The 20,521-nt window shown below is 46.0% G+C and overlaps 1 long non-coding RNA gene across 4 annotated transcripts; it reads right to left on the bottom strand.

Annotated features, from left to right (window-relative positions):
- Window positions 14,874-20,212, bottom strand: LOC110388461. 4 transcript variants are annotated; one of them, XR_002432890.1, is made up of 4 exons: window positions 20,180-20,212; window positions 18,504-18,727; window positions 17,863-18,358; window positions 14,874-17,788 (listed from the first exon to the last, which is right to left on the bottom strand). It is a non-coding gene; the product is annotated as an uncharacterized LOC110388461 (long non-coding RNA). The 4 variants fall into 4 exon arrangements; XR_002432887.1 differs by having other exon boundaries at window positions 14,874-18,358; XR_002432888.1 differs by having other exon boundaries at window positions 14,874-18,267.

Genomic DNA, 20,521 nt, shown 5'->3' with positions numbered 1-20,521 from the left:
CCAAAAGCAGCCTGGTAATGACAAGACAGCTTACACTTCTCTGACAGTACAGACAGAGTAACGAACTAAAAAATTAGTATACATAGGGCTGCGCTGCCCTCGGGACACAGAGAAACAACCCAGGGGTAGATGTGTGAAGGCTGGTACATGGATGAGGATATTAGCTGCTCTTGGATTACTCTGACTTTCTTGGTGGGAGTCCATAGGGGCAGAGCAGAGAGAAGTTAGAAAACAAAATACCAGCATTCTTTGGAAAACAGGCTTCATTAATTCCTCTGTTTCAAAGACAGTGAATTTATTATTTTTTTTCACAAGTTATGTAAAACACTCATTCCTCCCTGGAATTTACAAAAAGGATTGCAGAGGCCAGCATCCTTGATGCATTCCAGCTTCTCATGCTAGCACCCCATGGATGAGATTTAGTGGGTTCAGGATGTGTTTCTGCACAAAGCCCTGTTAGTGCTACAAAGGCAGATAGACCAGCAGCTGCATGCTTGTTGAGATACTCTTCTGCTGAAGTATGGGTCATTGAACATGCACACATGTGTGTCTACCTATACACGCATGGATTGACCAACAGGCCTGCTGCTGCAGTTCCTGCTGGGAGCACCAGTCCTGCATCCTCATTTTTAACCCCCACATTGCTCAGAAAGTCAGCAAAAGTTGTATTGGTTTATTACTGTAGCATTGCGTTGCACGGCTAATAGTGCTATATATACAATATGAGCTATATAGGGAAGACTGGGGGATAGATCAGAGCCTCCTGGTTTTGGGAGCTTTATGCAGTAAATGCTCACACTCTGATTCTTCAGAAAGAATGTGGAAGAGGGACTGGAAGAATGGAGATATTCTTTCATTTTTAAGTTGAGGCCCAGACAAATGGTGTGGATCTGATTCCTCCTTCCTAAGCTTAGGAAAGGACATGGAGAGTGTGGGTTTAAACCATTTTAATACCTTTTCTTGCAGTGCTCTGCAATTCTGATTAGTCCCTCACCCTTCTTTTGCACTTTGAGTCTCGTGGCTCTCCCAAAGAGATGGGAAAAGGCAGAGAGCTCTGCTCAGAGCCCTCCAGCCTTGCTTTACCATGGCTTCTTTTCCACCTTACGTACAGGAGACTGTGAGCAGAAATATTGCCGTTTCTCTTCGACACCCTGCTTACCCACATGGTCTCATTGCATCCATGGTGCTTAGCTCTTAGGCTCCAACCTGAAGTGAGCTAGCAGCTAAGGGTACGAAACATGGGCACTGATGTATTGCCCTGCAGCATGCACAGATGGGATGGATGGGAGCTGTCCTGCATGGCTTCTCCCAGGCACCACAGCACCATCATGGGCAGGATGCATAGGATCAGCACAGCTCTAAGCCTCCATAATTTGGCATCAGCACAGTGTTCAGATTGACAATAACGTTTGTCAGCTCCTTGGGGCAAGGACTGTCTTCCTGGTTTATGTTTATTATTAGGCATTTATTTCTAATATTGATTAAAATTTAAATATGGAGGGGATTTGTTTTAGCTTGCCTCAGAGAATGGCGTAGGTTGTGATTTTGTGCAGAGACAGAAGAATATCTATCGCTCCCATTTGGAAGGTATTAAAAGCAAATGCATTTTTTCTCCAAATGTCATCACTCAAAAACCATTTTGAAAGCCTGGCTTGCTATATTTGCAAGTCAGGTACGCAGTGTACCTGAGCATCCACTGCTATTCCCAGCTCTGCAAACCCCAGATAGCTTCTGCAAGCGCCTGCAGGCTAAACAGCATCCCTAAGTAAAACGCTGCCTCCCTTCCATTTTGGAACGCTGTTAAATGTGGAGGGGTATTTCTGAGCCTAAAATTATGCCTCCATTTCGTGTGCCGTTGGCTGTTTGTTGGTACAATTAATTGCAGCATATTTTCCTCCCATGTTTCTAAACAATCTGTAATGATCCCCCCCTTGCAGGGGGTTAAAGCACAGGTAAATCCATTTGGCAAACTATTTCTAGAGCTCAAGCAAGGACAATTTAGCTACCAGGGATAGGGAAATGAGGTGTACACTTATTTTGTTGCAAATCAGATGGGTATTCACACAGGTTCCATTTGCAACGTAATCGAAGAAGCTGGAGAAGAGGCATCAGTGAATTGTTAGCACTGTTACCATTCGTCTTTTTGGCTTGTGTATTCCTGTCCTCCTGTATCAGGAGAAGAAATAACTGTATGAACTGGGTATGTTCTTGTAATCAAGCTCGTCCACCAAAAAGGCTCACACACACCTGTTTCATCAAACAATAAAACCAGACAATGGAACACATCTTCTCTGGGAAGAAAACCTCCAGTCCATCCCTCCTCTCAGCTGTACGACCAAGCAGTTCCATCTCACTGCAGCAGTTCTTGGTCCCACTTAGAAACATAGAATAGAACATCCCGAGTCGGAAGGGACTCAGTGTGCAGGTCCTGGGCTGAACCCAAATAGAAAACGTGGATTCCTCCTCTCCACTCAATAAAAACAAGGCTCTGCAGCAGCATCCATATCAAGTCTTTTCTTCAGCTACCACATGTTCCTGGGATGCGGGAACATTATCCCAAATGCAGCACCACACGAATGCACCTAGACTGCTTTGGGATTCCAGGTTCTTCTCTTCCTGTGCCAGCTCGTTTTGGGGTCTGTGCAAGCCATATCGCACTGTGTAGCATAGGTGGCCATAGAAAAGCAAGAGCAGGAGCATGTCTGATAGTAACAGCTCTCAGTGTTATTCTCCCAACCTTGAGGCCAGCGGCTGCTCTCCTGCCTGTGTGATCCCTCGTTAGGAATACACAATTCTCTTCCTACTTCTTGAAAATACTGGGGTTTAGTGAGTAGATAATTTATTTATGCTTCTTAAAAACCCTGCCCCAATACGGAAACCAATATTCCTTTCCTCTAAGGAAACCATTTCTTTGCCTTTTCTCTTTGAGCTCCATCATGGATGTTGCCATGCAATGGCAGCATTGTGGGAAAGGAGGTTAAGTGCTGAGGTTAAAACAGGCTCAAGCATAATCTAGAGTGCTCTTGGCAAAGACTGATATGTTACCTGGCTTCAATGCCTGCCTGCTTGAAGTGCTGGAGTGGCTCACTATTGTTTTTATATGTCTTTGTGAGAGATGCAAGAGTCAAAGAGAAGTACCACATTTTCCTCCCCTTAACCCACATTCAATGGGGAACAACAACATTTAAGACCTCAGTGTGCATAGCAAAAGGTTCCCTCTGCAAAAACTGAGCTCTGCTCCATGAGGCACATGTGGCTCAGGCTCAGCTGTTGGCTATACCTCCACGGCAGCATTTTGGAATTTTCAGAGAATCACTGCCTGCTTCTAAGCTGACGGATGGCCCTGAGGAGCCCCAGCTACGCTGTTCTGTTGTTAATCCTATTTGCCTTTCTTCCTGCCTCCCTCCCAATGGGATCGCAGCCTCAATTTCTGCATCGAGTACCAATATCACCCCGGCAATTTTCACCTTGTCTCAATCCTTTCACACCTGGCAAGGTGTCAGGGAACAGCTGCCAAACCAGGACATTCACATGGCCTCCTCCAGAAAACGAGACTCCCAGGATGCAAAGTAACTCAACACGCTTTTAGAAACCACCTCTAGAAAGCAATTTAACCACCACTGGCACAAGGAGAACGTTGCAAGAATTTGTTATATATCATGGGAGGGAATTAGCTGCCACGATCAAGGTGGAGAGGTTTGTTCAACAAGATGTTTTCAGACCTGTCCTCCTGTGCCATCCCTGGCTGCACCTGCATAGCCCTGATGCCATGATGCCAAAGGTCTCTCCTAGGAGGGAAGTGTTGAGTAAACTTTCGGTGCACTCTGCAATGCAAGGAGAGGTCGCACAATCATGGAGCAGTCCAATAATGAAGACCTGGAAGTATCACAGGGCTCAAATATCACTGAGGAAAGACCTTCCTGCTCCATTCTTGCCTATCCATGTTGCTCTTGTTGATCCCAGAGGTACACACAGTGGCTCAGAGTAGTCCATAGCTGTCAACTTTTGTGTAGGTATTGTGCAGAGTCATAATACTGAAGTCTCAACTATATTTTTATATTAAGTCCTGGTTTAACTTCGGGCAGCTTGCCAAGGATCTTTACAAAGCTGCTTCCTATAGCCATGAGGAGATGTTAATGCTATTGGAGAAAGCAGCTAGTGCGGGGTGAGCAGTCCCAGACGTTAAAAAGCAGCTAAACCCAAACTGGATCAGGTGTAGAGAGACACTACAGGGAGGATTAAAGAAAAGCACCTGTTCTAGGGGGGAAGATTATGAGAATTTAGCTTGTTTAAGCTAGCAAGGCAAAGGCTGTGCAGAGGGATGCAATTACCCTGTAGAAAATATGTCAAAGGGATAAGCACTGAGAGGAAAATGGAGCTATTTCAGCTAAATGGTGATACTGGCTTTGGAGCAAATGGTATGTTTGGTCATGCTAGAAGTTAGAGGAGATTGTCATTTTTTTTTCTTAATGCTTGAAGGAATGAAATCCTGAAGTAACTGCTCAGTAGGAATAATGGGGGGAAAAAGCCTAGCAGGTTTTCAAACAGGATCATCACTTGCAGATGGGATTATACGATGTGGTTGCTGGTGATGGGAGGCTGAGCTCATGGACCAGTTCAGTGCACAGCAAATTTCTCCCTTACTGAAAAGGGATGGATTGGTTGTACACCTGCATCATGGGTGTTATCTGATCTGGGTTCAGTGAGCCTTGCTCACTTACGTGCTAATGCCAAGGTGAGGACAGTTGTATTGAAATAGCAGCTGTATCGTTGTATGTTGTAAATTTTGTATAAAATGGATTGGAATGGTGGTCTCTCCTCTCTATTGCTTAAAATAATGTAATGTTCGCTCTGATTTAAGGGATTTCTGAGCAGCAAGGGGGGAAAAGGGGAGAAAACAGTGGGTAGACTGATCCTGACCAGTGTAGCTTTCCGCTGCTCGTAATGCAAGAGGGATAGAGAAATGGAAACCCTGTTTGAAAAGACAATAACACAGTCCATCAACAGAAATGAGTTAGTTTGTCTTGACTTTATCCACCTGGGAACTCTGATTATCATCTTGTGAAACAAAGCACCTGGTCTATTATCCCGTAAATAAGTGAGAGCAAATGCACAGTGTTTTCATTACAAAGCATGGCTTCCCTGCAGGGCTGCTGCGTGTACCGGAATATGCTGCAGTAGAGGAATGAAATTTGGAAATTTGCCCTAAGGTTTCCTAGAGAGAGAAGGCTGTAGTAGCAGTTAGAGAAATTCTCGCTCTGCCCACCAGGGTTCCCCACCCACGGCTAAAAAGTGATTGTTGTTGCTGTTAATTAGAGCTGTATGGAAACATTCACAGGCAAACCTGGAACCACATCAGACGTGCTTCTCAGGGCTGCATTACAGGCTCAAATTGCAAATCAGTTCCACTGAAAGGGGCACTGAGATGCCTGAAGGGTGTGGGTGAGTGGAGCTCTGGCATCAAATGCCATGGGAATATGTTTAGGAGAAACCAAGGTCCAAGTGGGCACTAATTAAGACTCATTTTCTGTTGACTTGGGGGATGTTATCTATCAAACCCAGGAGTGCTGAACGTGCAGCTCAACCTCCTTTCTTGATTTTAACATCAGCACTGGGATTTTGTATGGAGTCCATTTTGTCCAATTTGGAATCCTAAATGTTGTGCACAAAAGCTCCAGCCAAGGTGAGAGACTCTGCCCCTTGGTGCTACAGTCTGACCTTGTAGGATTGAAACCCTTTGGTGCTTTGCAAGACATAAAGGGAATGCTATGGATTGGACCAACTAGATCTCGCCTGGAACTGCTGCAAAAGGAGGGATGTGCTGCTTAATCAATGCATCCAGTAAGGAAAGACTGAAAAGCAAATCCCTGCCTGTTGCTCAGTGCAAAGCCCAGTGAAGCTATTCACACGGGTGGAGGTGGCTTTGCTGGAGCTCTCTGCGATGTTGAAATCAGCTCTTGTGGTCAGCAGTAACGAGTTCATGCTGGTGAATATGCAGCAGGAGGGAAGTGTGAAGGATCTGCCCCAGCCAACAGCTCAGCATCATCCCTGATACGTGTCAGACTGGGATGTGAGAGAGTTTCCATCTCTCTCTGCTGTGTTCCAGATCATTTGTTTTGACTGTGTGCATATGTTGTCAGTTCACCAGCACCTCTATGCAGTCAGTTGCAATTCGCATTTGTTGGTTTTTTTAATGAACATTTGTTCACTGGAGCATTTTCTGGGGAGTTTTCGTGGCGTGCAGAGCCAGCCCACATCCCAGCAGCCTCCAACACAATCCAAGGTGAGGAATCAAGCTTGGAAACAAATCAAGAATTTATTATGTGACACCTGCCGCCTGCGGTCTCAGAGGGGGGCTCTGTGAATGGGAGTCTTGCAAGGAAGTCCTAGCAGCCACATGGATTAAATTCTTCTTGCTGATGCAGTGGAAAATCCCGGAGAGAAGCATGGCCAGCAGAGTCACCCGAAAAGCCGAACACAACCTCAGCCACCGCTGCACTGAAGCACCACAGGGTTGTTATCCAAAATGTCCCAGGATCCTCAGATCTTTGGAAAGAATTGAGAAACAGAAAGGATGAAGACAGAGCCGAGACTGATTGCGATGCTTTTAAAGATCTAAAACTCATGGAAAAAGGATGCTCGTGGGCTAGGTGAATCTATCAGAGACTTTGTTGATGTAGAGCAAGGCAAATCCATAACTGCTGGAGATAAATACATTCAAGTTAATTACTTCTCCCAGTTGATTTGCTGTGCAAACGATGCAATGACTAAGTGTCTCTTAAGTGCTTTCCTTTTTGTGCTGTGAAAGCCAAGTCTGCAGCATGTTCTTGGGAAGGACATGGCAGGAAAGCCAGAGAGCAGACAGAGGAGTGGACGCCAGCACTGGGTGGCTCCGAATCCTTCTGGGACATGAGCCCATGACCAGGACACTGGGCTCAGTCTGCAAAATCTTTTACTTTCATCTCTTTGCCCTCAGATACCCTGGTTGGACAAAATCAGCTTGGACTGTAAGTAAGTAAGATGCTCTAGAATTGAAGTCATCTTGGGAAGCTCCAGAGAGGAAGAAGGACAGGTCAGTATGACACTGCTCTGTGCAGCAGCTTTTAACAGAGTTACTCTACATTTACTGATGCATGTGATTTAGACAGGGGATGTTACAGAGAAGAAATGCTGCATCCAGTCGGTACACATGGCTCACAAATGTCACCTGAAGGGATGGACTAGAGCAGAAATGAGGACAGTGCAGGAGAAACATGGGAGCAGAAGCCCAGCATCTCAAGGTACTTCCAAAAAAATGGACTTGGAGAAGCACCAGGGTCCCAAGCACCTTTTGAACAGATTAGGGGTCTCAAAATCCAACTTGTCCATTCAGATTGAAGTGTCTCAGGAAGTAATCTCGGGTTTTTTTGGGAGCGCTCTGTCAGCAATTCCATCTGAACTATTTCAGCAGCAGGAAAGCATCCTGGATGCACCTTTTAGGTCTCGCACACTGATGTAGCTGTTTAGAGACTGAACTGCTCATTAGCATTTTGGGAACCAGCAAAGCCGCATCAATGAATCACCATTTCAGCCACTTGCTCAGCACCTGTGAGTTTGGGATCCTGTTAGCAGCCATAAGGAGTTTCAAACCTGTTTCCAGTGAAGCATTTCCATTAGCCCAGACAGAAATCCACATTTTTTCTCCTGCCATTCCCCAGCAGCCAAATGCTTCTGCTTCATTTTCCTGGGAGGTGGCAGTCCCAGGCACCGCGGCTGCTGAGCTGCAGTTTGCCCTGTTTGTGATGCGCTCTGAAATCATTTCGTTTAGCACATTAAGCCAATCTGCTTCCCAAACCCATCTGCAACTACAGCCCTCTGGGGGAGCTTGGCAGCACTGCTGAGCCTGCAGCGCTCGAGCAGACTTTTGGGAATGGCAGCAAAGAGGGGTGAAAGGAGGAAGAGAGGAGAAGCAGATCAGCACAGCACCTCCAAGCTACTTCCCCTTCTCCCAGAGCCTCTTACCATTCAACAGAAACACAAAAGAGAATAGAAAAATAATATTTACTGACTCTCTGATGAATGCATGTCAGAGGCAAGCTCCATGTGAGGGATCTCTGCATTATTTATGGCCCTCTGTGCTGTTTGCTATCCCTGGATGAGCAAGTTTTCTTGTTCAGAGAGATGCTTTTAACCAACAGCCACGTTTAACCCAAATCCCTCTTTTCTCCACTGAGCTGGGACTGTAGGACACAAAGGCATCACTGCTTTCACTTCATCTCCCCAGGTGAGAGCAGCCAAAAGCATTTGTCAAAGCGCCTGTCAGTGGGATGCAGTCCCAGGAGCCCACAGAGCACATCTCACCCAGGCAGGGTTTGCTGCTGGTATCCTCATCAGCTCAGTGAGAGGCAGCAGAGCAGTGCTGAGCCAGGCAGCAATTAGATCTGCATCCTCTCTGTCTAGACAGACCTTGGAAATGGCTCTTCTAAGCCGAGATCTTCCAGCTGGGGAGGTTGGATTCACAGCTTCTCTGGATGGTTTCCCTTGGAAATGGTGATGCTCCTTGATGGGCTCCTGTCCTGCTGGACCACAGCCCAGTCAGACCTGCTTGTCAAAGCATGCCGAGCCCAATTTATGGTTTTTTTTTTTTTTGCTCCTTGATGCAACCCACTTCTTGTGCAAGCTACAGCACTAGGCCAATGATACCTGTTTCACCCACTCCCACATGGGTCTAGGTGCTCCCTCCTGCTCATCAGCAAATGGAAGAGGTTGAGCAACGCTCCAGGCACAACTGCTGCTTGGAATGGACAGACAGATCCCCCTGCACCTGCCTCTTCCTGGTCCCCAGTCAAAGAGATCAGAACAAAAATCAGAGCAATATGAAAGCGGTCACTGGAACACACACTTCACATGCTGACGTGGGCTTATTTGAGTTTTACTTCTGTATTAGCATGAAATATGAAACTGTTTTCTAGCATTACTTTTTTATATTGTGTCATGCTAGGCTTCATATATTATTGAAAGTTCATGTTAAATATGGTATTAAATAGGTTCCTTATGCCCATTTATTAAGTGGATATTTAGCATACATTCGATGTTTCTGTAATTATAGAATGCCACCAATATTTCAGTACTGTTAAAAAAAAAAGGGATTAAAGCTCTAAGTTGGAGCGATCTGTTTTAGCCCCCTAAAATAAAATACCTCAGCACCGCTGAAACTAAACAAGAAAGTCCACATTCAGACCTCTGTCCTGAAGCATCAACTTGATATTTTGATGTGAAATTTTCCAGGGCTCATCTGTGTACATCAGGGATCCGCATGGGTCCTGAATGGTGCTGTACTAGCTGGCGGCCACCTGAGCCTCCTGATGCACAGCCACCACCAATCGTGCCATAAAATACCCAAATATACACATGGTCCCCATGGTATTAGTGATTCTCTTTTGGGTCACATCCCTGTGCTGGAAATGGGGTTTTTTTGTTGTTCTGAAGAGCAGAGTTTTCAGCTGAATGGATCCCAGTCCCAGCTGCATTTGCACTTGGGCTGGGTGAGGTTGCTCCTGCATGGAAGGCGTTCTATGGAGGTGGGAAGGATGTAGTAGCAGTTAGAGGTCCTTTGAGCACCTGGGATCTCTCATCCTTCACTCGGTTGGGTAGCGATCCTCCCTGCAATCACACACATGCACAGTGCGAGGAGGAACTGTGAACACTCGTGAAGGTGCCTGGGCAGAAAGCCCAAGCAGGAACACCCGCAAAGAGCAAGTGCCAAGAGCTTCCTTTTTCTTCTACGCCAGCAACACTCATGCTGTCCACAGACCAGTTCTCCACATCGGGTTTGTCTAATGGTCACGAGCAACAAAGCACTAGGAAATCCAGGCTTGTGAGAGCAGACAGGCCAGGCGAATCAGGGCCAGTGGCTGAGAGAGTGCTTCAAAGAAGTGGTTGAGCACTGAGCTCCTCACCTTAAAGCAGAGGATCCCCCAGTGAGAGGGCTCTGGTGAAACTCTGAATCCTTACTGTGGCTATTAAAAGAAGATTAATGTGATTGTGAGTTCTTAATCAGTGGACCATAAACCTTCCTCCTCCTCTGGGGTGGGTTTCTTCTTTATTATTGGTGAGGAAAGCATGATAGATTTCTCAGGGCTCTGCAAGTGATCTGTCACCAAACAATCTGTCCCCACATCCCAGCCTGGTGGTTTAACCATGGGGAGATCCCTTGGTAGCAGCTACCCTAGGGATGCACAACCAGAGGGACCGCTGCAGCGAGAAGTGCACAGACAAATGCTGGCTTAGCTGCATGGAGGGGCTCACGGCAGGGGCAGGCAGGAGTCAGATCCGAGCACATGGAAGCTTCACTCTCCTGAACCTCAAGAGGTTCCTCAAACACAGATGCCCTCAGAGCTGTGGGGCTGCAGGTGAATTCATTTTCCCAAGGGCATTCTGGAGGTTGGTGGCCCTGCCTGTGGCAGGGGAGTCGGAACTTGACAATCCTTAGGGTCCCTTCCAACTCAAACCATTCTATGATTCATTAAGGGCTCAGAGGCCCTTAAGAAAAGCACTGGAGATTTGTCAGCACGGCCCTGGGAAAACATCTCATAGGAAAACACAGCTCTTCCTCTCCGTTCAAGGATCCCACGCTTTTCATTCTCCCTGTATCCACACAAGCCAAGGGTGGGACTTGAGCTGAAGAACACCTTCCCCACCCCTCCCAGGAGGAGCTCCTCGAGGAAGATGCACTGTAAATAACCCTTCCACTCACAGCTGTGGGTTTATGTTCTGGGCTGAGGAGATTAACTGGCTCCCTGCTCACAACAGAGGGCGTTTGTAGCAGTTATTTCCACCCCTCTCCCCACACACACCCACCTTCCATGACAAATATGAGATTGTAATTCTCAGGGAGGCATGATTTACGGGAAGCAATGCATTTTACTGTCCAAGCAGCTAAACGTTATGTAGAGGTGCAGTTGATACGAGGTCCGGGCAGTATATTCTTTGGCAGACTCGCCACAATTTTCCGATTCACTGAGCTAATATGGGATGATTAAGATAAGTCTTCTTTACTGGCTACTACTCTAATTTTTCCCCTGCACCATGTAATTGTTTCTCCATTTATTTTTGCATAGATGAGTCTGGTTTTCTCTTTTCCGTATAAGCCTGCAGTTTAAATTTTCTTCCCCTTGGGCACCCATGGAGGAGGCTCAGAGGACACATTCCCTTGTGTGTCTCAGTCCTGATCCAGTTTCCTGCTCACAAAGCTGGGAAACCTGGAGAATGCAGACCTCTTCTGCTGGGACTGTCATTCTTCAAGGCCATTCCTGCACCACAGCACAGACTGCCCAGAAAAACACAATGCAGCAGAAGACCCCCAGTATCCGACACCCATTTCTTCCTTAATATTGAAGACAGCCACAGTCAGTGACTGAGTTGCCTACGCTGTGCTTTTAAAAAACATATGCAAGTCTCATTGGTTCTACGGCTCTGTAACTGTTAACTGTTCTAATCAGTTGGATTTATTGTTCAGTTCTTCCTGCATCCTCATGCAATCACTGCTGCTCCTGGCATTTAGCTAGCTGGTATTGTCATGACATAACTTGAATGCTGCCCTGCAGCTAACGGGTTATATATGCCTGTTTTGCAGTGCAGATAGAGTCCTTCTTTGGCCCTTGGAAATTACAGCTCCTGCATACAATGCAATGCATGGCAGCCCATTCCAAAATGTACCAATGCTGGCTCTGCCTTCACACCCCCTTCCTGGTGCTGCTGGTATCACCAACACAGCACGAGCTGGCTACAGTTTTGCTTCTGGTCTCAGCAAGGCACAAGAAGCACGGTGGGACTGTATGCATATCAAAGAACAGGGAATCTGTTGTCATGATTTTATTTTTTTTTTTTTTGCTCTTGAGCGTTTGAGGTGCTGTACTGGGTTCCCTGAAAATTACGATTAACATGGTTACTTTCTGCTGTACTTTGAAACGCTGCATCATTTACAGTAATCACGCACCTTGGTTCTCCTCTAGCTTTTATTCAGTGTTTACTAGAGATGCAGAGTGCAAACAACTGAAAGGGCAGGCTATGTACACAGTGTAAATTGATATGATAGCATAGGTGTAGGTATAAATTCCCTCTGTACTACAGGAGTAGGTTAATATTCCACACCAGTGGTAATGGTAGCTACATAACAACTGAGATATAGAGCACCATATTACCAGTACAGACCTGATGACTGTCACTGAATTTAGAGATTGCATTATCCTCTTCATTTGTATTTTATGACTGTGCTTACATTAATGTTATTTCCACTATGTGATGAGAAAACACTGGTTAGAAAAGGAGAAACAGGAGCTATCATTGGCCTGGGGACAAGCGTAGGACACTGCTTGTGATTGAACGAGGATAAGGGCAAAGGCAGAGCAAGGTAAAGCATTTCAAACAGGGATAGGAGAATATTAATGCACTCTTATACCAAGGAATTCTGGTAATGTGAACAAGAAAACACAGAAGCAATGGATTTCCCTTGACCTTCCTTAGTCCAGAGAACATAAAATTGAGAGAAGAGGAGAAGGGTCTAAAATACATCAGGAGGCCCCTGGAGAGAGGAAAGGGACGGTACGTACTCCACAGCCGCAGTGACAGAAATCATCACAGGAACAAGGTAGATTGAGACTCTCTCTGTGTTGGGAAAAGCACTGGAAATATGAGGATGAAGCACTTCAGTAAGGTGTCTGGGAGCCCAGGCATGGTGCATCACTAGTTGTCTTTACAAACAAGGGGAGCAATGTTGGTAGAACTGAGTGAAACAGAAAACTGCTCAGAAATCCCATTGTAGGCCCTCCCATTATAACTGTGCTAACTTCCAGCTAAGGAAATGAGAAGTTTCTATCAGGTGCTTGCAGTAGTGGGGTTTTAGATTTGAAGTTTCCTCCATTTCTCCATTCTTTTTTAAATCTCGGTGGTGCAGGAGGACTGCTCCTCTTGAGTACGTCTGCAAACACCCAGAATACACTGCCCTGACAGCAGCAGTAAATCTTCAGCAATTGCAGCACAACACAGGCGAGCAAGTTGACCACTTTTCATGGTAGGGATGGTTTTACCACAAATGGATCTGACCCAGAGGCCCTTCTGCACACGGATGGCTGCCGCACGGCAAACTGGCCAAAGCCAAAGTTTGGATGGGAGGGGAAGCAGGAAAGTCATGAGAGCCCTTGAGCCTGTTTGGGGAGCTCCCAGCAGTGCTCACAAAACATCTCTGACCACTCTTTCCCCCTGCTGGATGGAGCAGCTGATGGATGGCAGTTCATGCAGATCCCAGATTCTGAAGCGACTGCTTGAGGGACAGCAAGCAGAGCCCTGGCAGCTGTCCCATGCAATAAATGGTCATGACAACCTATCACCCAGTGATTTTGCTTCAAGGCCTTAGCTGATATAGAGGCAATTTATCTTTGCTATACACTGTTCTTGTAAATAGAGGGTCATCAACCCCTGTTATAAGCGTGAGAGTGGAGACAGGGTCTCTTCAACCAAGGCCTTAAATCCAGAGAGAAGCCAAATCACACCCTGGCCTTTTGGCAGTAATTAATTCTGTTGTAGGCTGTTCCGTGTACTTGGCTCCGGGGATGCAAATTGCACCTGCTCAAGGAATTTTTAGCTCTGCCTCCCTGCGAGCCTCCAGGTACACGCATCACTCATCATTATTTATCAGTGCACAGAAGCTTTCTCCTCTTCAAAGACATTTTACCAGCTAGACAGACTGCGGGTCTGCAATCAAAGCATTTTGTGATGGGAGATGAAGCTTGGGCTGAACCCACAGGAAGAAGGCTCGATGCGTTCGTTCCCCATTTACAGTTAATCTTCTTCCACAGCACAGTGCCACAGGCCCATAGCTGCTGAATATTGGCAAATCTTTGGGTTTGCAGTTCACAAAGGGTGTGAGGTGAGGCTTTATCCCCTTGCTAGGGTTAAAACTTTAAAGACAGCACGTGGGGAAGCTATTAAATCAGTGCAAAGGAATCCACTGCAGTGGAAAAAAGGAAATACACAGAAAACATACCTAGCTTCCTGTAGAATAAAGAGAAGAGCTGCATTTTTGCCAGTATCATGGTGGGAGAGCTAGGCAGCTCATTTCTGTCAACCAGAAGCCATGAGAAAGCAGAGGGAGGAGGATGAAAAGAGACAACAAACCACTGACACAGGTTAAAAGAAAAAAAAAGGGAGAAAAATGTCTTCTGTCCTTGGTGTCGTGCCATGTTAACAGCATCATAGCTCTAATAGGATTCAGAAAGGTATAGATAAAGATAACAGAAGAAATGAATCCCAGCCAAGACAGGGCTATGATCATTAAGGGAATTTTAACTTAGCCTGAAGCGATGCACTGCAAACATCTTAAAACATAACCTCTCCATGACCTTGGAAAAGATTTCTCCCTGTTTGAAAATAAAATTCAGAAGGGGAGAAAGGAGAAAATTGATAGAATAAGCACTCCAGACTTTAAACACAGACATTATTGAATCCAGCTTGTGTAAAGCTTTCTCAGCCACTGGTGCACTTTCTTATGAGAAAGCTTGCATATAGCTTCACATTATTTGCATTTGGGAGAGTGACTGACAGGTGATTAGGGGCACTTGATTAAGCACCAAAGTTTGCCATCCTTGATATAGGCAGAATGAAAAGGAGGCCTAGGATTAGGGGCTGTGCTGTTCCTTGTTTGTAATGTGGATGCATACACTGCATTTCTTGCCAACACCTCCAAGCTAAAAATAGAAGTGTGCCTTTCACAGCTGGCATGCAGGAGGAAGCTGAGGCCTGTGAGCAGAGACATTAAGATATTTCATGGGACGATCTCATACGGCTGGTTGTACATGACCAACCAATATCAACGACGGAAGCAGCGAGCAGCTGAATGAAGAACAGCGTTGGCACAGAGCCTAGGGATATCACATGCAAGATCTGAGAGGACAAATTGAACCTCAGAGCATAGTGTCAAGCAGGAAGCACATAGTCTCTTTGCCACATGGCTTTGATTCCAGTTGAAACTTTGGGCAGGATCCCTTGTAGTATCCCATGCTGGGAAGTTCCATGGTGGCCCCAGCTGGGTGGGTCACAGCCATCTTGTCTGAGTGCTGGTGACCACTCATCAAGACTACTATCTACAGAACAAGCATCAGAATATACCACTCACCCAAGTCACTTGCTATGACCAAACACAAGAGAGGACGGATTTTGTTTTAGGGTAAGTACATGACAAGCCTCCCTGAAGAGAGGTATCCTGGGGAGGGCAAAGGGATTCCTACTCATCCGGCTTTGTATAGAGAAGGGATGGTAACAAATACTAAAGCCAACTTCTACCATTTATTTCATGAGCAGTCCATTCAACAGGGTCAAATCACTCATTTCTAACTCTTTGCCCTAGAATCCTGTCTCTAGGTAAGGTGATAGATGGGCTATTGTGTTCTTGAGACAAGACTCCCTGCTTGGCAGTATAGCTACTGGCGTCTTGACTGCCCTCCTACTTCCTCCATCTCGCTGCTGATGGCCACATCAACATCTGGATCACTTGATCTTCAGCAGAGAAGAATGCTTTAAGGGTTCTGGGCACTTTCTGAAGTCTTTCACACGCATTGGGACCTCTGCTGCATAACAACAAACTGGATGATGTCAGCAACCTGTCAGGAAGAGCAGGAAGGCAGCTTCCCCACTCCTGAAGCTAATGAGCTATAGAAAAAGCACAAGTCCCCTTCAAGCTTGTGTCAACCAGCCACAAACCCTGCTCATGGGTGATGATCCAAGAGAGTTCTCATTGCTCTGCTCCCCTCTCGTGCCATAAGGACTGCAAAGATAGGTGATGGGAGCCTTTCAGGGGATTGTTCTCTATGTAGTACACACTATTACAGCTTCACTACCTTGTCATGTTCATCTGGGGCAAATAATTGGTTGGGAGTAAGTTTTATCCATATTTGGCTTGTATTAGGAGAATTCTCTTCTTTCTGCATGTATGTTGGTGAGAAGTCACCACTTCTCAGTGACATTTGTAAGCAGTACGATCATGGTGAAATGCCTATTTACAGCCAGACTTACTCTTTTTTAACAGGTCCATGCAGAGCATCTTTTACTTCTGGCAGGAACAACCAAACACCCCCTCAGCAAATGCTAGAGCCAGTAGGCAGCCCACCTCTCCACTTCCTTCTGAAGGTTCAGCTATTCTGCAGCTTGAGTTCCATAAGTGAGCTCCTGACGCCCACTGAGGAGGTGAAAGGCAGTGTGTGCGGTAACGTATATCCTAGGAGGAGTTAAGCCTTGTTGTGCTTGATGCTTTCCTCAATGGAACATCTCAGGGGCACGGTTAAAGTCTGTTCTTGGTCTGTTAGCCCAGGAAGTGGTGCTAGTGTCAAGTCTTTAATAAGATTAGCCTGAATCCTTTGAATGCTGTTTGCTCCAGAGGGAAAGGGGGCGGTGAGGTAGAAGAGATGGAAGGGAGAAGTTCTAAAGCTCTTTTTCCAAAAAAAATAAAAAAACTTTTTAAAAAAAGGAGATCCTGTCTCTTTATCTGTGGATACCCCCACCCCAAGCCAGGCAGAATGGGATGTTGGCATGGGAGGAGGAAGGATCATGTCAGTGTCATGTGTTTCCTTTCTCCACAGCTGCCACTGGATGGGAGTAACATGAATCACCAAACACCACAGCTATTTGGTGTGGCCATGCAGGGAGAAGGAGAAGCTTTGAACCCGATACTTGTCACCATCCCAAGCTTGGACCAGCTATCCCAAAGAGGGATACCATATCTATACCATAGGCAATGCCCAGGAGCTGCCACCTTCTCAGTTATTGTCCATAAGAAGAGGACAGTGGTTCAGGAATGACTGCACAAGGAGGAAAGCACCCACACCACTGAATACCTCATGGTCTTGTGGAGGAGAGAACTTTAGATCCTGTTTTGGATTTCAAACAACCTTTGGATGTCACCTTTCCATGTTCTCCAAAACAGTTGTCATCTTAGTTTTAAATAGGTCCTAAAAAGCAGAGTCAGAGCAAGACCTTCTCCACCTTCTTCCAGAAGAACTGACAGCTGCACAGACATAAATCCTCATCTTCCCAAGCTGTTAGAGAAGTAGACAGACAAACACACCTTCATATTTCTGGCCCATATACTCTTGAATGTATCCCTCTGTTCCTCATGCCAACGGAGGTAGTAGGATCTCTTGTGTGGCTACTGTGCACGGTATAGGTGGGGTCATAGCATACATGCTTCAGGTGAAGTGCATAGGAAAAAAAAAATATCAGGCTCCCATAAGACGTTGCTCCAAGGTTGTGATATTTGACTGATGACCACAAGATGTGGCTGACGGTTGCAGGAATATAGGGTTCTCATTTGGGTTTTCCAGTTCAGAGCATCCTCTTACCCCATAGCACGTTTCTGTCTGGGTTAAGCATACCTTTTGAATTAGCTAGTAAAGGTGGCTAAGAATCCTCTTCAGACATGTTAGGATGCAATCTGCTTTTCATTGCTGCTCAGACACCTGTGGTATGTGTTAAAATGGATCACTTTCCTTTGCTTCAGTAGATTGTATTTATCTACTTACAAATCTGAATGAACACTGATGATAGCTAAAAAGGACTTCACTAAAATTTCTTTGCTGGATGATGCTTGCATTTCCACCCACTAAATGTAAGCTGCTTTTTTTCCCCCTTGACAGCAATTCATTGGTTCCCACAGTCTATTGCCATTTTCAGCTGTACAAGAAAACAGGGAGTGTGGTGCTTCTTTGGACATGTAAGTGTAATGTTCACCCCACACGGGTCTTCTGGAACCTTCCTCCAGCTGCCAAACACAGAACCAAAGGAGACTGAATCTTTGATAGCAGAATGGGGAAAACTGAAGGTATTTGTCATTACCATTGCCAGCCTCCGTAAGGACCCAGGCCAAAGGACTATGCTTGCTAGAAGGTGTTGAAGATATCTCATGTTCCCAGAGAATGAAAAGCATCATCCCAACACACTGCCCCTGACTCTGGAAAAGAGAGAGATACTGCTCTGTTCTACATCCTAATTATTTCGTTGTCTTCATGGAACTCACATCAAGAGGGATGTCCTTTCATGGCCTCCACGTTAGCTGGACCAGATCTGGGAAGCGACCCAAGAAGAGCCATAAGCTCTTGCTACCAACTTTTGGATCCTCGGTATCTGCAGCCAGGAGATGTTTATTGTTGTGCTTGGTGGGATGCTGAGCTGTCAATAAGTCTTTGATGTGTGCTACCTTGATCCCAGTTGCATGGCCATCTTCCCAGTGAGGAAGGTCAGCTGGGTAACAAGAACCCGTTAAGCGGGTTTGCAAGCCAGATTTGCTTGGTATTCAAAGCATTGCACACCTTTGTGCACAACACACAAGAGCCTTGGAGGGCGGCAGGGGGTCACATTAGCAGATGGAGGCAAACGTTAACATCTTAGGGCACAAACCAACATCCTACAGCTTATCTCCTCACTGCAGGGACAGCACCAGCCAGGCAGCCCAGCCAGGCTATGGGGACAGGACTTACCCGCTCTGCTAGGGAAGACCACAATAAAGTCAAACAGCGAAAGCCAGCAGTTTCACAATTCAGAGGAGATTACCACGTGCCAACAGAGAGAACGAGATGAGCTACTGGGGCTTCAGAGCTGTCATCCTGCAGAGCTTTCATTGGCAGGGTCCTCCAGCTCACAGGCAGAGCTGGCTCAGTTTTCCAGCTCCATTAATTGTTGTTTGTTTTATTGGAACTGTGGGCTAAAGTGCCATGTGTTACTGTTTGAGAAAAGATGCCTTTAGAAAATAAGTTTCTGTTGAGTAGGGAGAGTCTATCTGCCCCTGGCAAAGCGCAACTTAGGTGGGTTTGGTTTACTTTGATATTAAACAGGCTTTTTCTCTCCAGCAAAAAAATACTTTGTGTAAAGTTGTACTCAAAATAAAGCATCTCAAAGCACAGTTTCCCATTTCAGAACCCTCTTCTGTCCTCTGCCCCCTCCCTCTCCCCTCCTTTTATTTGTTTTAGTAATTAGGGTTTGGTTTTACTTCGCTCAAGTTCAGCAAATGGATGACATGCTGGGATTTGTCAAAGACAGGGATGACTGTAAGGCTGTATCAGCCAACACACAGCAGCTCTGCAAGCTCTGGTAGCAGCCAGCCCTGCCTTCTCCCCTCCTCCAGGGACTGAACCCCCCCCTTTGCAGCATGGTCCAACCCACACCGAGTACACCCTCTACAGTTCCAGCATTTTTTTTGGATGGATTTTCAGTTAATAAAAAGTCCAACTGCAATATGTGTTGAAATGAAAAGTCACCTCAAATTCAAAAATAATAAAAAGATAAAGCTTGCTTCTTCTCCCAGTGCCAGATTGAAACATTTCAGTCCTTAGTTTCTGTGTATGTTCTTATTTTTCCCTACTCACAGCTTGAATTTACAACACGTACTAGTACCAGACTATTTTTTTTCTTTTCCAATTGGAAAACAGTAATATTACATCTCCCTTCTTCCAAAGGAATCGAGCTCTCTCTCCTACTTACTACAGTTTCATGCTCCTACCGAAACTCAACCAGAACACAAACTCACTGCTAGAAGGTAATCCAAAAGCAGGAACAACCAACCAGTACACGCTGTTTGCTCTGATTAAACGAGGCAGCCGCTTCACACATAAAAGACAATGTTATAAGCAAACTTGAAAGTAACATTTCTTCCTGAGAAGCATCCAAAATTCATCTTTCACCCCAGGACGTCTCTCCTTGATGCTGTGCAGCGTGTGTTGCTTGCTGCTGTGGCACTGCTGCACAGGCAGCCCTCAGCAGAGCCCCTTCCCCACCTTTATTAGCGGTAACGAGTGCTCTGTGAGTAGACATTCAGACACATTTGGGGAAGCAGAACCCTGCATTCCCTTCATCTTACCCTGAAACAAAACCACTGCAGTGGAGGAGCAAAAGATCACAGCACCAAAGCAGGGGACTAAGGGATATCAGCTAGAGGAGACAGTAGTAGATACAGGAGCAAACATCACACCACTTGTTTGGACTCCTGACTTTCAGGCATTTAAAATTAAGCAAAGCGCTGAAAATTAAGCAAGAAACCCTGTAACACAATAGGAAACGGCAATGGCAGCAAAGTAGCAAATTCCTAGGCTACAGCAAGTAAGGAATTGCTCAAATGCAACAGCTGTAGGTCCAGAAACAAAAGAAAGAAGCTACTTACCTTCAGAAGGCCTCAAATACACAGGAATCTCCAGGGAAATACCCTCACCTCCACTGCCAACCCTTAAATGAGGTCTGGGAAGGGGTAGATCCTGGCTCCAGCCCTTCTGGTCACTCAGCTGCATTGCATTGCACGCACCTGAGCTCTCCTGGGTTGGCCCTGCCTTCCCACCAGGTGCTCACTCAGTGTTTCAAGCCATGATTTAGCATTTCCACTACATGCCCCAACCATAGTGCCTCTGCTCCCACCTGTTTGCTGGAGATAGTGGCAACATTCTGTTTTCCAGTGATGTTGTAAAGATAGATGTAGCCTTCAAGCACGCAAGAGAATTGCAAAGAGGAA

Source organism: Numida meleagris, chromosome 26, assembly GCF_002078875.1.
Source record: "Numida meleagris isolate 19003 breed g44 Domestic line chromosome 26, NumMel1.0, whole genome shotgun sequence".
NCBI lineage: Eukaryota > Metazoa > Chordata > Aves > Galliformes > Numididae > Numida > Numida meleagris.
Note: the sequence above shows the minus strand (reverse complement) of the source record. Positions and strands in the feature narration are given on the sequence as shown.